Below are 17314 nucleotides of genomic sequence, written 5' to 3'. Positions count from 1 at the left end.
AAGTTTGGAAAATTTTATACATTTGTTACAATGGATACCCTTGATTTTTTTAGTTTTTTTAGAAGAACCTATTTAATAATTGTAATGTAATTTTAATCCTGGTGTTTTTATACAATTTAGTTTACTCGATTGTCATTTCAACAATGAAAACATCCAGTTACATATGTTTTACCACTCGGCCGGAAGTGTGACGTCACATAGATCAGCTGTTATCTGCAGCTATCAGCAACTTGAGCTGATATTTACGAGCGTTGATCAGCACAACATTTACAGCCAATATAACGCATCTCTCAGAGGCTGAACGGCCGACTGATTTTATGATGTTGTGAATTCATGAATCTGCCTCATGTAAGTCAATTCCCTCTTTGATGTTGGGTTTGTAATCTGAATGAACAAAAGAATTCATGAATGAAAGAAGAATTGAGTAATTCTTTATTAGGGGATAATAATGGAAAGATCAATAGATGAAAGAAGAATTGAGTAATTTATAAAGTGATAATACATGAAATATCAATAGATGAAAGAAGAATTGAGTAATCGTTCATGAGGTGATAATACATGAAATATCAATAGATGAAAGAAGAATTGAGTAATCGTTTATAAAGTGATAATACATGAAATATCAATAGATGAAAGAAGAATTGAGTAATCGTTTATAAAGTGATAATACATGAAATATCAATAGATGAAAGAAGAATTGAGTAATCGTTTATGAGGTGATAGTAAATTAAAGATCAATAGATGAAGGAGAAATTGAGTAATCGTTTATAAAGTGATAATACATGAAATATCAATAGATGAAAGAAGAATTGAGTACCGTAATCTTTTATGAGGTGATAATAAATTAAAGATCAATAGATGAAGGAGGAATTGAGTAATCGTTTAGGAGGTGATGAAGGTCATATCATTGTTTAGTTTGAGCAGTCTTATGTGCCTGGGGGAGTTTTTGAGAGTATTGTACAAATTTAACTACAAAATTGCAATATTGTGATATCAATAAATTTATATGAACCAGCAATTAATTAATTAGATTAGTTTTGTGATAATGGTGACAAAACCTGCAAATATAAAATATAGTTTTTAAGTAAGTAGCAACTTTATATAGTAGATAAAACAAGGGTAATATACACTTTAGATACTTAAGTAGACATGCTATCTATATGGACCGGCTGTCGCTAGTTTTATGTTTAACAAAACATACCATAGGTGAAAGACCCTCTTTATAAGTGGGTCAGGATAAAGATAGATACTTTGACAGATGATCGGTAATCAAATGATAATTTAAATTGTAGTTAGTTAACTCTACGAGTCCAAGTATGAATTTTGGAATCTTAGAAAAATTGTTTAAGAAACAAAACTCTATTTTGTATGTGTTATGACAGTAGCTCAATTGGACAAAGTCTTGATTCTAAAACCCTTAAGCTGTAACTAGGGCATAGATTTTTACCCATTTACTGTACAACTGTAATATAAGATAAGGTTTTTTACTCCATTGTGATGTATTTAACATAGTAAAAGATAATTTCCACGAAAATAAAATTCGACTGAAATACTTGGCAAGGACTTGATAACCTCGAAGCATTGCGAAACCGACCTTAAATTTCAATTTCATTCGAATATTGTAATAAAAACGTTGTATAAGAAAGCCAAAACCGGCCTCTCACATTTCCAATACAATTCACAATACCAGCGGCGTCATATTTTATATTCCAAGCGTATTCCAGATTTCATTATGTTTCGTATTTCTGATTCGTGTCTGAATTATATATCCCGTTCCTGTAATGATGTAGGTTCACCTGGTGAAAAGAATCTACTTTTAGGTTAAATGTGTGATTTTTAATTTATTTTTAAAGAATCGTTATTATTACTGAATGTTTTATAATTTTTATTGTATTTTCTGATTATTGTGTTCCTAATATCATTTGGCCTTAACATCGCAACGTGAAATAGAAATATGACAATTGAGCTCACAAATAAATTAAGTAGTGTTTTTTTAATGATTAATGCAACCAAATAAAGAAATAGGCCAGTTTCTCTGCGTTTAATGCAAGACGTAAGATATAAAAGGAATCATGTAATAAATAAAAATTGTCTCACCCACCAAGCATTTTAAGGTCTGTTAAAGTTACTTTCGTATATTTTTCATCATTTCAATAGTCAATCATGACTTCTAAGCTTTTATTTATTGTTTGAAGAGGTTAGTAAATTTTGAAGCTTTGAACGGGGTTCATGATAGTAGTTTTGGGAACTATAATTTTGGTTTGTGTCATTTAATTAAACGTAGTTTATCCATAATTTTTTTGCTAACGAAACTCGGATCCACTGAAGAAACGAGCACCAATTTGAAAAGTAAATAATTACTTCATAGTTTGAAACTGTATGAGTTGCATTTGCCAAATATAAGTTTTAAATGTATGATTGGAACGGGGGTTTTGGGTATAGTTTTAAGGAGAAGATTCAAAACACACAGTATTTTTGATTGGACATATAAATTTGTATTATACAAAACCACTTTCACTCGAAAACACAAGTAAATCCCAAAGTGTAGAGAGATTCAAAGCGATCGAGACTTTCATCATTCAACTTCGTCTTGGGATTTCACTGAAAGAAATTTGTTAGTTTTCCGATCTTCTGTTTTAAATGTCACTATCTTTTGGATTGTGGTTGAAACAGACAATTATTTGAGTATAAGACGAAATATTCTACCCCTTATTATTAATGTGAACCGTTTAATTACATTTTACATACAGGTTAGTTTTTTTTTCATAGACACAAGTCTTGAGTCTTTCATACAATATTATTTAAGAATCGCCAATTACATCCTAGTAGGAAATTATTTTATAAATTCGATTACAGATCTATAACATGTCTCGTGTATGATTTCAATGCTTAAGATTTCTTGATAACATTGTAGTGATTACTTATACATGTGTAAATGTATACAGGTTTTGTGTAGAAGCCAATTACACGTGTGAAGCCTAAGATGGAAAACGCGTCGCAATATATCACAGCAGGACGAGTAATTTATTCGGCGTTTACATGCGAGCTGTAGACAAATTTCCGTTTACAAGCAGTGAGCTACGAGCAGCCACGTATCTCGTTTGCCTAAACGAGTAAGGTGACTTACTCATGAGTCTAAAACAAAATACCCCCGCCGCAGCAAACTTGCCGTTTAAGTGAATCTCCATTTCCCCGAATTGTTTTTATATGTACCTATTTAAATAACGCTAGGTTTAACGAGTACCTAGGTTTGCTGCTGCAAGGAAACTTATTAAGTGTGTTTTTAAGTAAAATAATTATTGCTTAGTATAAAATCAATAAATTTACCAGTTTTGATCAAAATATATCCATAAATAAGGAAACTACAACATTTTACAATATTCTCCATAAAAATAACTTCGGAATTTCAAATAAAAAATTGTTTGAGTTTTCAAATTAAAAAATTTGAAACTTTTCCATTTCACTGGAATCCACATTTCCATCGTTTCATCAGTAATTTAAGCAACATTAGATTTTTCTCAACGATGGGATCACTGTCTAATCATGTTTTTATGCAAAACCTAACACAATTACCTAAGGTAATGAAAGTGAAAATTGGTAAGATATTTCTGAAACATTCACCATCTACAAAGCAAAAAAAAAAAAAAAAAAAAAAAAAAAACTCGACCCATGTCACATTTTAATGATCCAACTTTATCCCAGTTAAATATTATATTTGATACATGTATTGACGAGTTACAAATCAAAGGAGTATAAAATAAGAAGAACAAAACAAACTGAAATACAGGTGGCACTGGAGAGAAGAAGAAACATCATGATTCAGTCAGTTTTATTTAGTTAGTGCAGTGATAAGACAGTGGCCAGCCTGTACAGTTCTAAGGGTTTTAAGCAATACAGTTCAGTTATATATGTTTTTTCATTTTGAATATTTGAAATAGTGACAAGTTTAAATTTATTGTGATTGTGGCAGTATTTTAAATGATCTATTGACAATGTTGATGTAATACATTGTTGATGTGGTTGCATACAAAATGACCTGATGAAGTCCTAAGGAACGAAACTAGTCGTCATACCAACAACTGTGGTTGGATAAGGTAATCATTTTATTTTATCAATAATATATTCCAACCAACAGTCAAAACGAATAATGTTAAGTCTAAATTCTAAAAAAAAAACTTACAAAAATATGGTTACCAATTTTTACTTCCAGTGCCCAGTGGATTTTGCATAAAAACATGATGAGGCAGTGATCCCATCGTTGAGAAAAATCTAAGGTTTCTTAAATTACTCATGAAATTATGAAAATGTAGTAAAAAATGTGTTCCAAGTGTTGAAAAGAATTATTTCAAACAATAGCCATAAATAAAGAAACGGAACCTTTATACAAAGAACTTCAGTTAAACATTTATCTTAAAGACCTCCGCCGTAAGCAATATTCTACCAACACAGAAGTTGGGGATGAAGAAATGAAGATATTGGCCGTCGATTGGGGTTGAGCGATCACTGGCCAACGCTTCCTCAATGCCTTTAGAATCCCTCTTTAAAAGCTTTTGGCACTAAATGTATTTTGTATGGTATTTACAGTTAGCCATTACATTATAAAACATCTAATTAATACATACTAATTGTTTAGTTCTGCAAAAACATTGAAATTGAATAATTTCAATATGAAACCTTCCTTTGTATGAAAGCAGTTAACTGACTTATGACCATTTTTTTTATATCATGCTACTAAAAAAACAATGAGTGAACTTCTTGTTCAAAATATAGCTTTATAACGTAATGTTGTAACATTTTTGCATCAAGTATAAAATTTCATAAAAGTACACAACTTTTTATTTGTTAACTTTTTCGTTTAACATTTTGAAGTTTTTCACTATGTGTATGTGAGTTGAATCAATTGATTGTAATCATCGAGTTGGTAACTCAACTAATTTGAACTTTTAGCGTGGTTATTATAATACTTGTATCATTTAAAACCTATAAAATGTAAACCTTTTTACGTTAAATGTAATTTACCAATCACGAAAATAACCTTTTGTATCATTATTGAACTCTGGAAGCTAATTTTTGTTACCCTTTTGGGATGAACATTGTTTAAATCAGTGGTATAGTTTAAATCAAAGGTACACATATAGGATCATTCATAAATTAATTTTTAAACTAGAACGATTAGGTGACAAAATGATTTCAACTCAGTCAATAACTTAAAATGAAGTCCAGTATATTTCAAAATTTACTCTATTGCAACGTCCAAGGCAATAAAGTGAAGTCAAAGAAGGGTATAAAATCCTCTTTCGCAGAGATCAAAAGCAGATTGTTTAAGAGGGGTTCTTAAGGCCCAAGTTGCGTTTGTGGGATTCTCAAGAATTCTTATGTTGGATACCTTCGCTCTGTTTTGTATTGTCTTTATTTGCACTTCTAAACATAACTCGACGGTTTCTTCTCTTACTATAATTTTAAACAAAGGTAACTTGAAAATATTTTATAAACCAACTTTTCTTTTATAAAATAGTAATGTTGATTTTTTAAAGGTTTTTGTTATTTAAATTCCCAAGTATGGTTTTTAGAAGGATTCAGGACCGTGTAATTTTTCAAGACTCAAAATAATTTGTGTCTTCCTATTTTATTTCCTTTGTCTTAGCATATTTCATTTTATCCTTTGTTAAAGTGTGATAGGGATTTACATAACTTTGGGTGGATTGTACATAAATATGTTGCAGGTTGACATAAATCTGTGACGTCATATAAATTCGGTGTTATCATAACTGATAACTGCTGGTTCCACCCCAACCTTGTGTCACGTGGTCTATTCTTTGGAAATCTATTATAATATTAAAGTGATACAATCAAATTTTATGTAAACGGTTAAGGTAATTTACCAAATAAAAATATAGGCATATGGCACATCAAAATGAAGCTTAGAGTGTGTAGATATGCCGAAAAGTATTTATATGGACGAATTTCCTAAGGGATCTGCCCCACAGGCTGATTTCCAAAGGGCTACGCCTGGCATGCTTTCAATGTTTAAATGATTTAATTTAATTTTGTTAATGAAACAGCTGGTCCAGCAGTAAATGAACTGGTGTTTGTTTATTTACTCGAATAAAATGTTTGTTTTGCTTTATGTAGGAGGTTGTATATGTTATGTAAAGTATTGCTCGAAGTTTCATTTTTTAATTTATATAGTTAACTACATGTGAAGAAGCTTGACTAAAATTGAAGAAAATGGTAAAACACGTAATTCATGAAGCATCAATATGAAGCAATAGTTGATGCTATTACTACACTAAGGTATGCTGTCATATTCTTAGGGATCTATTTAACATCAAAAGTAGGGGTTTGAAAATAAGTAGGTTTACGCTTTTTAAATCAGTTTTATTTTCAAACTAAATCAAAGAGTTGCTGTATTTTAAAATGCACATCAGCACCACTTTAATAGATCTCTAGGTCACATTTTCTTCCCGTTGCAAAGCACGGGTATAGCAGCTTGTATTATACATAACCTAGTACTGTATATCCAATATTTTGTAAAAAAAAATACTGTAAAGCGAATCAGCATACGTTTTGTAATTGCATTGTTTATGTTTATTTATACCAAAATAAAAACTGCTGACTTGAATTTGTATGTGGAGATACCGATTATTAAAGAGCTTTATAATGATTTCTTAAAGCATATATTTTTCAAAATTTTTAGGCTTATGTCCATTTAAAGTATGTGAACACTACGGCAGTTGTAAAATGTAATTTGTTTACCTTTTAACCCATCAAACGATTTCCGAACTTTAATTTACTTAAGCTGTAGTGAAATTGTACGATATTATAATAATTAAAAGTAAATTTTATCCATACCTGTACGATAGTTAGACGAAATGCAGCAAGTTTTTGTTAAAGTACTTAAAATTGTAATTCGTCAGCAAAATTGTATATACTTTTGAATTGAAATCTTTGTACAGAATATTCAAACACAATATTCTAAAGTTATTGCATGAAACAATATTTTCATATCCGATACAACTCTTTTACAAGGCTATTTGTAGATATTTCTCTCTTGTGTTTGGATAGCGGTGTGCATGTACCGTAAATCTAACAGAGTTAATGGCTTCTTTACGTCAACATCAGCTGTTCAGAGTTGGTTCAGATACTACATGGGCGGACGATTCGATTCATGATAGTCTTTAACGATTAAAGGCACATTTAGTAAGTAAAGGGTGACCCTGAACTCTCTAGTGACCTAAGGCTTTTCATGGACCAAAGGCAAACTAAAAATGTTACTTTCAAAATTTCGAAAACAAAAAAATCACTCTACGGGTGCAATGTTTTCACCAATATACTTTTAATTTGATAAAGGCTTTTTGTTATTAATTGAAATTCAGTGCGTAGTTTAATTCGCAAACACCTGTTATGGGAGAAATATTTTTATCACGTTTGGTTCCAAACCGACGGCCATTTAAAATGTTTACACTGATACAACTAAAAAAATTAACTCACAATTACTGGTCTATGTTTTGGTTAGAGCTGGTTTTACAAATGTAACTATACCAAATTTAAGGAAATGTCCTCGTATATGAAAGGGAAAATGAAAAAAAATGCTTGAGATATCATAAATTAGTACCCACATACCAAATTTACTCAAATTTGGACAACAGGTGTAGTCTGTATTTCTGTACACATGCCCTTACACACGCACACACACTCACATAAATTACTTGGAAAACCACCTTTTCAGGCTCAGGGGGTCCCAAAACGGATATTCCCACCCAAAAATCAAACGCCAAAATAATACTTTCTTAAAATTACTATGTATAGGGCAGAAAAGTTAAACTGTACTAAAATGCTCTTAACGACCTTCCCTACCTCTAGTGGCTGGCTATGAAGCTGCTTGTATTAGTTTATTAGACCAAAGTGTGAGAACTGTTAAAAGCTTTTGTACCTGTATCAATTAGAGTTCACTGAAAAAATTACCTGGTCGAATCCATACAGTATTTAGTTTCTTTGCCAAGGTACAGTAATTGAATCTTTCACGCTAGTAGTGGAGCTATTGTAGTGTTATGTACAATAGACATAATGCGTCTTACGGTCGTTTCACGTGGACACACAGTATTCAGCGACAATTACTGTGCGGGTCCGGTTTAGTTGGCGACTCGCCCGTGTTATATATCGGCGCGTGTTGCCAAAACACAGCTATTTGTTGTTCATTCCATACAGACACTTGGTGTTCTGTGCAGTCCTCGTAATTTATCACCATTAGAATCTGTTTAGCGAATCGTTTACGAGTACTTGAATGATTTATTACACTGAAGTGTAATGAATAGTCACGTCAAATTAAAATAGGACGATTTCATTGTGTTTAGTGGATTAAATGGATATTTATTGGTTAACATTGCTATGTTACAAGTTTGTACTTTGCTAAAGCTAATATGTTCCATCACACTGAATATAGCTCCTAATTAGCGCATTAAGCTCTCATAAACTCACTTAAAAGCCTTTTTTCATTACACTGTCTCAAAAACAGCTGTCTTACATAGTGTTTTGAGTCCCTAAAGATAGCTTTATGCGGACTAGTCCGTAAATTTTTACGGACTCGGATCATATGGTTATGTCAATGCTTATTTCAAAAACAAATCAGCTGTTCTGGTCCTCTAAAATGCTTCAACAATATATAAACAAACTTTGTACTCGTTCGATTTGTTTGGTAAAGTAAACGTTCATCTTTAATCGAACGGTTTTGGCTATAATTTGTATTTTCTGCTATAATATATGTTAGTAACTCGACCTAAAATGTTTTTTTGTGACTTAATCGAATTTCCAACACGATATCGTCCCAAAAAGCCTACTTTAGGGACTAGGAACGAAAACTACTACTTCGTATGGCTCCGCATAAGTGCTGATTTACTAAACCATGTGCAATACCAATACGTAATAATAATCTTGTAATAAATGTAACAATTAAAATCAAAAGGTATACGTACTGTGACAGTCGACAGCCATTACAATATGTTTTATTCAACTCATGTGTTCAAGAATATTAGAATTTAAAAACGTAAAGGATACTTTAAACTATTTAAATACGCTTTCAAAACCAGTTTCAGGAACCTTCCAATTTGAAAGCTTTTCAGAGCAAATATTTTAACACAAGTAAAGTTGCAAATCCGGAACATAAATAAACATTTCTCTGGTTTAGTGAAAGTTTTGTTTGTTATAAATGAATATTCACATTGATTGAAGGGTAGTTGATGTTTTGGCATATCTTCACATACAAAACGTATTAATAAAATAGTACGTTTTAAAGCAGAGGTCTAAACTTTAAGTGTTTTAGTTGCTTTTGAGTGTTGATTTAAGTAAATTGAAGGTCTTCACTCTGTAAGTTGGCAACATTTTCCTCCCACCCTTAACCCAGTAGTGTTATACCTGAACTAAAAACTTTCATTTATATTTTATACTAATCAACGATGAATGAATGATTCCCTCACCATAAAAATTATGCTTGAATATATCAGCTGTTTGATTAGTTCACTTACGTGACGAAATATTATTGGCAGGGCTTTTAGTAACACAATAGTAAGTATGAGTATACATATAGCACGGTTCGTCTTTGTGTTCTTTATTTTATTGAGTAAGGTAACATATATGCGTTTTGCCATTTAACCCACCATCATTATTATAATTTCTCGTCTCTGTTACTCAGTATTAAAATGATGATTTATTATCGTTTTTATCACTAAATAATATCATCCGAAGGGATGGGGTTTGTCTTTCGTAAAGATTATTGCCTGCAATTTAACAATGTTTACGATGCGTTGGCACTGTGCCTATTGAATAAGCCCTCCAAAGTTTGGAAAATGTAAGCTAATTCTGAACGTTCTCAAAATGAACTTTCAAAAGCTACAGATGGATGCTAGAGTTAATTTGATATGTTAGAGGATTGAATCCAAAAATCAAATGTTTTAGGTCAAACCTTTAATTAAATTTTGTATTGGCATATATATTTAAAAGAATTTAGCAGATTTTTCAGATGGCGAAATTAAAGCAGGTTAGGTAAGATTACAATTGTGACTAGGGTTTGTGCAGTTTTATGACTTCTCATGAGCAATTATAGTGACAGTAATGTTTTTAATTAATCAAAGGCAAACTCATAATTGAAAATATGTCTTTTCTAAATAGTTTTGAAGCATTGCCAGTATTTAAAGGTAAACTAAAGTCTTGAATAATTAATCCGACGATTTTGCACAACTATTGATCAAATTCTAATCCTATTACGAATCCCGTAGTAATAATAACTCGTTGTATCTGCGAGGGACGCTTTAATAACTTATTTATAATTGTTGTGCAGCGGAAAGGATCATTTCCTGAACCGCGGAGTTCAATTTCATCTCGTCGGAAGGGAGCAATTATTAGAGATTTATATTTTCAGTTTTCTCCAGCAAGGTAGCATTTACATCAGAAAATTTAATTAGTATCCAGCTTATAACATTACACTTTTAATAGATACATTTATCACTTTTTTGTAAGAAAGGATTTATTAGAGATGTGTATTTTCGTTTATTTCCCTTACGAGGTTATACTACTAGACAATTTAGTATTTATATTTGAAATTGAATCTTACTCCAGCGTTTTCAAGACTAATTAGGACTTTTAAATGCTTTAATTACAGCCAAAGTGGGCTTATCAACCAACATCAAGTTCAGGTTAAAGTATACATGTATGAAGCTGAGTTTAAACACTTGGACGTAATTTTACAAACCTGCAATTTGTTATTTTTTAAATTTGATTTTACAAGAACAAAAGTTCTAGAATATTTTACATCATGTTTAACGTATAAATGCATGCAAATTGATTTTGTACCACGTCAATGACTGGAAAGTATGTTCGTGTTTTACCTTATTTAGAAAATAATTGTCTCTACGAATTGAATTCAACCGTTACCTTATTTATTTTATCTGGTGTTGTTCATAAATAGTATTTAGTTATTTAAATACATAAACCTACATTTTTATTAAATTTTGAATCATTAACTTTCTTTCTTTACCAATCAAGGAACTCGTAACGAACCCATCTAAATTGGAAATGGAAAGTGGAATCAATAAACGTGTATTTAGTTTGCATGTTTGGAACCGTAGGGAAATTAGTGAAAGTTATCAATGGACTGTTAACTCTGTCCTTCCACACGGTTTACTGTTGGAGAGTTGAAGTTGGCGGCGTTCCGAGCTGAGTTGGTTGTATTGTGATGTAATATATTGTATTGTATTGCAGTGTATTGTATTAAGGCGAGTTTACTGACTTACCTGTGGTTAGAAAGAATCATCATAATGGTGACCGGGTTTGTTATAGTTGGAATCTTAATGTATTGTTGTCAATTTCTTTTTACTAATCGAGTTTGTAGTAAGTTGCCCCATAAACTTAACAGGGAAACGCAATAATTAAATTCTGACTGTGTGATGTATTGGCATTGATATAAGTTTTTTAACATTTGTATAAAACTTAAGTAGGCCTAATGTCCTTTCTGTGCAGTTCAAAAAAACAAATAGGTACTGTTTCAACAAGCAATTACTGTTTCGTCTACTCTTGAATCTCTAGCTAAAACATTTTTATTGATAAATTTGAATAATATTTACGAGTATATTGGGTCCTACGAGTTCTGTTTGCTCGTATTTGTTGTTTGTAACTTTAATAAAATCAAATGGTAATTTCTTTACATTATCACTTTAAGTTAAAGTTTCTTAACGGTGGGGCATGTGAAAAACTGATTATTGCGTCTAAGTATTGTTGCACTGACTTTTGTTCGTTATTTTTTAGTCAATTTACTTTTCAATTAAAATAAAATTGAAAATTCTCCTGTCATATTAAATAGTCCATGACTACTGTCTTTGTTTGATTGTTATGCCATTTTACCTTTCTGTCCTATTCACACCTGTATGGGGTTTAGATTGACCTAAAGTAAACGAAAATTACCATAATGAAAATAAACTAGCAAACCTGTTATGCATAAACACATATATTTAGACATCTCAGCTGGGTTGGTTGTAACAATCCAATATTGAGACCGCTGTATCCGTGTGGATATATCCAGAATATCCACATCTGTGTTGTCTTGTGTTGCTTCGTGCTTCGAGTGCCACATCGCTACATAAGATATTGGACGGATTTACTTATATACGTTTCCGATTTTGTTATAAAACATCTGTCTTCAGACGAATATTGGTTGTAAAATATCATACAGTGTGTTGCTTGTGTTTTGTATGAAACATGTTGTATGTATTTCGATAGTGATGAGTATAGTAAGGTGAAAATTTGCTAGTTTCCTTGATTTGCACACAGCGCCCACTCAATGTAATTAACATCAGGCTTTTCAACCTGTTTCATGCACTAGTACCGTGGGGTGGCACAACATATCGTGCTTTAAAACGGGGTTTCGTGAAAAATAAATAATTTTAGTATATAAAAAGAATTCTTAACAATATATGTTAAAATATATGAGTAGTCTCGCCAAGTCTGAAATTCGTCGGGTCGGTCCTTAGAAAGGTCTGTAGCTTTTCAATGGTTTCAAGCTGAACCCAACTTGCTTTGCTTATTAGATTGACAAATGTTTGATTTGTTTTGACTAAATATATATATATATATTTTTAACGCTACAAAATCTTACTCGTCTTCAATAATTAATCTTATGGTCAAAATACGTCTATGTGCCATCTCTATCTTATCATAGTGAAACAGAAATCAATTTTCTTTAACATGAAAATTACCGTATTTCAAGGGTGAAACTTTATATTTCTTTAACTAAAATGTAATTGCTAACATATTTTTCTGTTTCAGGTAAGAAACGCATGTTTGGACATTCTCTTTTGGTTATGTAAGTAGGAATCAGTTACTATATACTTGCATTGCGTGAAAGTCTCTACGTATTTTTTACTGCAAATATTACAAGGCTGTTTACTTGTATTATTTTTTGGGGGAAACGCGCTTAAAAAATTTCTTTCTCCAGTGTATCTTGTTCAGTTCTTCAGTATCAGCGACATTTCTTTTTAAGTCTTAGTGCTTCATTCTGAATTTATGTTTTACGTTTTTTGTCAACAATGTGTATTTTGGAATACGGAACGAAAGTCTACTTAAAATTTCACGTTATGCTATTCAAAGTTAAAACAATCTTTTTGACTTTTAAGTGTGCTTGTAAATACTAAATATTTCATACAGTAATAAAAAATAAATGTTTTTGCAAAGATAAGTCTGGAATTAGAAAGATTGAGTACTACTTTTTAGGAGATCTCGTGTGATCTCACCCAACCGCGACGATAAGGAAGTAGTAAAAAGTGGAGCAGATGTTGGGGCTGCCTTCCACTTCCTATTGTGAACAGTTGTAAAAGTTAGTCGTGCTTTTTATATCCCCTAAGTTGTGTTTTTAAAAGTTTTTATGGAAAAGGTTTGACATGTGGTTATAATTTCGATAGCTATCAACATATTAATAGTTTATCATGAACGTTAATGAGAAAGTAAGAAGAACATCGTTTGTCCTCCATTTCATACTGGTTATTGTAAAAAGGTATTATCAATTAAGAGTTTTATTGTTTAATAAAATACATTAACAGTTATTTCAATTTTGAGAATAAAGATACCATACCAAGGTTGTACATCTCAATACTAACATGTTGACTACTAAACGGGAAAAACAATTGACTCTCCGTATTGAGGATAATTTATTATTCAAGTAAAAGGCCAAAAGTAGTCAAACTGTCCTTTTCGAATTATCTAAAAAATCCACAGTGGCTTAATGTTTTAGAACAATGAACTATTTATCCTCATTAATAAAAGAACAAATCTCTAGTCTCGACAGAACACTTGTACTTCAATCTCGATGCATATTGAACAGTTCCGAGCTAGGAGGTCTGGGCCAACATCTATATCTACTAGGGACTGTTTAACTAACAATCAAGCATTCATACTCCAAGGGTCTCTGATTTTCTCAAGTCTATTGAGTTGTTCTCGATAAATTAGATTAATGATTTGTCTATGTAATCAGGTCAATAATTGATGAGTGGTGTTAAACGTGTTTTGTTTCAATACATTATTTATTTTTCGTTAAACATAAAATCTTATAAACTTTACTTATTTAGTCTAGAATCGTGAAAATGTATTCTGTAAAACGGGGTTCACAATGTAGTAAAATAGTAATCAGTATTAAAGAATGTTTTTTGCCCAGCACTTTAAAGTAGACGTTTCAAATATTTGATCGGTTAGTAATTTGGTATGTTCTTACTGATGTTTTTTTTCATAAGTATACAGGGTGTTCTGAAACTCTCAACTAATATTTTAGGACATTGTTCCTGGCTGAGAAACATATCTAAATATCATATTTAAATTTTCCGGAAGTCCTTAGTTACTCACAAATCCGCTTTTTTGTTATTTTTACTCGTTAATTTTTTTTTCTAAAAGATGGTGAAATGTACGAAATTGAAACTTTGCAGAAACATTTATGACAACTAGACAGAGCTGCAAAGATATTATAACAATTTTCCAAATTCATAAAACATAATGACGGCAATTTTTAATTTTGTTTCTTAAATTACTTTAATTTTACAAACATTGTATTTTATGACCGCCATTTTGTTTTATGAATTTGGAGAATTGTCATATTTTTTTGGTAGCTTTGTCTAGTTTTCCTAAATGTTTCAGCATAGTTTCAAGTTCATATGTTTAACCATTTTTTAAGAAAATAATAATAATAATAAAACAAAAGGCAGCTGTTCGAGTAACGAAGGACTTCCGGACAATTTAAATATGATATTTTTATATATATTTCTTACCCAGTAACAATGTCCTAAAGTATTGGTAGAGAGTTCCGGGACATTCTGTATAGTACTTTATATTTAAAATTTAAGAACTGCCTCATTTACTCATAGATGTTTTGTAAATATATATAGTGTTTTAAGCTCAGACCAAGAATATTCATCTTTACATACTTTATCGTCGTTAATTTCGTAAAATCTACCAATTATGATTCAAACACACTTAAATTTTACGTTATTTGCTTTAACTTTTTAATAGAAAAACAAATACTAATGCGTTTGCTAGAAAAGGGTAAAAAATATGTGACAGCACTATTTTTTACCGGTGATAGCCAGTATCCATTGTAGTTTCTAAATAGCACTCAGTATAATATATAAATAATAACTGTTAGTAGTTTTGTCTCGTCACATTAGTCCCTTGTGCATTTGATATTTCGCTAATCAAAAGAAATTCTTTTGGATTTGACGTATGTCTCGTGTAAAATGTTGCCCACACATGTTCAATGACATTTGTCACTAACAGCTTACCTGCAGCGGCAGTTGATATTTGATCAACAACGTCTGTTTGAAATTGGATGATCGCTTTACTTGCAGGTTTTATTTTGTTTGTGTTTAAATCGTCCAGACCATTATTAAAACTGTTGTTAACAAAGTGTAGAAATAATTTTGGTGTGATGTTGTTAGAACACCAAAATTTCATTACAAGTTGGCCTTAAAGATTTGGAAAATACAACTGAGGCCTACAGCTGTGGGAAGTAAAAATAGGGTTGGAAGTTTACACACTGAACGAAAATTTAACAAGTGATATTTCGTGGCTGTCTTCCATAAAGTTCTACTTAAACAATTATCTAAAATTTTAAAATGCTACTTCGATTAATATTTTAATAATTGTGATTTTTTCGAACGTGGACCAATATTATTTGACATTTTACCTACGAATACCAAATTTAATTATTACCAATTGGCTATTCAGTTAGGGCCACTGAATGTTTTAAATCCAAACATGAGTGAAGGATGTGTTAAAGGGAGAGGGATATGTTTGTGTGTGTGTGTTGTTTTAAACCAGTTGTGGAAAGCTTAGCTACATGAGCGAGCCCCTGGGACTTGAATCCAGTACTGAATCATCCAAAATTAATTTTAATTCTTAAGTTTCAATCTGTGACCTTTCGGTTACTGGGCGAGCACTATAATCTATCAATAACTCGGGTAGAGGCCTACATTGAAATCTTTGCATATTTATAGCGGATTTAGTTAACTAGTGGGTTAATAGCTGATATACATAGTGAGTGGTCATCTACTATACCTATCTTAATGTATGTGTATAGCTTTCGAAAACAGCGTCGGAAACCGTGAGAAATTTTAAAATTTTAATTTTAGTATAACTAAAACATAGTATAACTAGCAGTTTTTCAAACGCAATAGTTTGAACTACAGTAGCAACATTAGTTTTGACAAACATTACAGTAACTAAAAACTCCAGTTTAATAATTCCTCAGGGTCGAATTAGCCAAATGAACGAAAGTAGCAGTACATGTATCTCTGGGTATAAATCATCAGTTCTTGCGAACCCCTGTCTTCTGCGTGAGTTATGGCCTCAGGCCGGTAAATGGTGTTACTGCTTTTTCCGCTAACTTTTAAGTTTGTTCACTTGCTGTCTACTATCCATAATTGGCGTTCTGCTCGATGGAGAACAGCTGTTTTTTGTAGCTGTTTTTGCAGACGATCCCGTGATTGTTTTTCACATTACTTCAGGCTAGACTTATGGGTTTCAGCATTATCACTTAGATAAAATCCATTGTTAATTGTCGGGATTTGAACCTGTGACCTCAGGAACCAAAGTCCCACGTTCTACCAGCTCGCTCCCCTTAAGTATTGATCACAAAGAAGTTGCTGTTAGTGAAATTTTTCAGAATTTAGTAGGTACTAGTTATCATTGTGGTTGTTTAAACAAATACGTACAATATTCAAAACTTGATGACAAACGTTAACATAATTTCGGTGAATCAAATTTGCCGTGCAATAGTTAAATATTCAACACTTATGGAAATTTATAGAGGGAAATTTTCATTTGCTGATTGAGAAAATAACCTTTCAGACACATGAATGCTACAACACATGTTTTCGTGTCATATAACAGTGAAATCCTCCTTCAATCTGCGATACATTTTGCTATTACCTTTGTCAGGATTGTTTTTATCTTAAAATTTAGAGAAACCGATCCCCTAAAAGACCATCTGATACTGTCAGTGTAATAGTAAAAGAAAATAAATAACCATACAATGTTCATCACATGTTTTCCAGCAGCTCGAGTAGTGAGATTTGCACAGAAAGGACAAACAGTAAGGTTGTAAATATATCGGTCGACACAAAATCACGTTTCTGCCAAAATGTTTCTCGGAAATATCCTTAGGACACGTTGTTTCTCGGAATAATATGTTCCAGCCTTCTAATACTCCTGCGTGTTTGGAGTTTGAAGAAAGAAAACCAAAATAATCTAACACACTGGGAGTAATAACAATAGCAAGTATTTTAGG

General features: G+C 31.6%; 1 protein-coding gene and 1 long non-coding RNA gene across 2 annotated transcripts in view; one reads left to right on the top strand and one right to left on the bottom strand.

Annotated features, from left to right (window-relative positions):
* LOC128995214 (protein furry) overlaps positions 1 to 17314 on the top strand; it is a 335121-nt gene that overhangs the window by 165364 nt on the left and 152443 nt on the right. The window lies entirely within an intron of this gene.
* Positions 1 to 17314, bottom strand: part of LOC128995216 (uncharacterized) — a 92872-nt gene that overhangs the window by 31896 nt on the left and 43662 nt on the right. The gene's annotated exons all lie outside the window — the stretch shown is intronic.

This window comes from Macrosteles quadrilineatus, unplaced genomic scaffold (genome assembly GCF_028750875.1).
Source record: "Macrosteles quadrilineatus isolate MER2022 unplaced genomic scaffold, UCM_ALF_1.0 Scaffold_5__1_contigs__length_97177068, whole genome shotgun sequence".
Classification (NCBI taxonomy): domain Eukaryota; kingdom Metazoa; phylum Arthropoda; class Insecta; order Hemiptera; family Cicadellidae; genus Macrosteles; species Macrosteles quadrilineatus.
This window is presented reverse-complemented; position numbering and strand designations above follow the sequence as displayed.